The sequence below is a fragment of the Petaurus breviceps genome, unplaced genomic scaffold, assembly GCF_028583685.1.
Source record: "Petaurus breviceps papuanus isolate PSGF00001 unplaced genomic scaffold, PetGlider_PUasm1.0 220, whole genome shotgun sequence".
NCBI lineage: Eukaryota > Metazoa > Chordata > Mammalia > Diprotodontia > Petauridae > Petaurus > Petaurus breviceps.
Window position 1 is genome coordinate 6,151,647 of NW_027185876.1, and position 1,308 is coordinate 6,152,954.

Sequence of the window (1,308 nt, forward strand, 5' to 3'; positions counted from 1 at the left end):
CTCCCTCTCCCCCCTCTCCCCTCCCATCTCTGTCCATTGCACAGCTCTTATTATTTAAAACCTATCCCTTATAATGATCTGTATTGTACACCCATTGCTCCTGATTCTGCCCTTATCATGACACAGAGCAAGTGTTTCAGAAGCAATATGGCAAAATTGCCAGGTTAGAGTCAAAAGGACCTGGGTTCAAATGTCTGACTCTGCTCTTCTGTCATACTTGTGTCACCTTGGGCAAGTCATATAACATCTCTGTGCCTCAGTTCTCTCAACTGTGAAATGAGGGAGGTAGACTACATGACCCTTCTTGAGTGAATTTTAGAGGGGATGTTTGCTCCTATTATACTGTAAGGTCCTTGAGGGCAGGGGCTATCTTTTGCCTCTTTTTGTATCCTCAGCACTTAGCACAGTGTCAGGAACACAGTAGATGCTTAATAAATGTTTATTGACTCATATTGATTTTAGGAACAGGTTGGACTAGACAGCCTCTGAAGTGCTGAGATATTTTGCCCCAAAGGTCCTTTCCAGATCTAAATCTTTAAATCAATTTCCTCTATATAAAAGCCCTTCAAAATGCTTGAAGACAGCCATCATGTCCTCCCTAAGTCTTCTCTTCTCCAGGCCAATCACCCCTAGTTTCTTTAACCATTCTTCATATGACATGATTTCCAGATTCCTCACCATTCTAGTCACCCTCTTTTGGATGGACTTTGATTTCAAGATCTCGTTTGAAAAAGACATTGCCCAGAACTGAACTAAGTTCTCCAGAAACGGTCTGGCCACTACTGAATCCTGCTCTATGATACTGTCCCATGACCTTTAGATATCTTTCTTCTTTTTTTTTTTTTTTGGAGATGTATTTCATCTCAAATACATACATGTATATGTCTATATTTACACATATATACACATCTACATGTGTTTCTTTGTTAATGCTACCCTATAAGCTAGCCTTTCAGTTTGATGTGGTTATAAAAGAAAGTTAGGCCTGCATTGGGAATTGGATACTGGAAGGAGAATATAGTTTTGTTATCAATTTGCGGACTAGCTGGGGTAAGGAATGGGAGGATTGAAGTTGTCAAATACCTTCTTCCTATTTTTCTGAAATAAATGACAGGATGAGAGACTGGGGAAGTTTGTATTTCACTGGTGCCAATTGTCGAATGCACTAGATGATGGAAGTTGCCTGGTAGCTTGATGCCAGGGGCCAAGGAAAGAGAGAGAGAGAGAGAGAGAGAGAGAGAGAGAGAGAGAGAGAGAGAGAGTGTGTGTGTGTGTGTGTGTGTGTGTGTGTGTGTGTGTGTGTGTGTG

General features: G+C 41.2%; 1 protein-coding gene across 2 annotated transcripts in view; it reads left to right on the forward strand.

Moving 5' to 3' along the window:
• Nucleotides 1–1,308, forward strand: part of LOC138166099 (uricase) — a 124,134-nt gene that overhangs the window by 114,459 nt on the left and 8,367 nt on the right. The gene's annotated exons all lie outside the window — the stretch shown is intronic.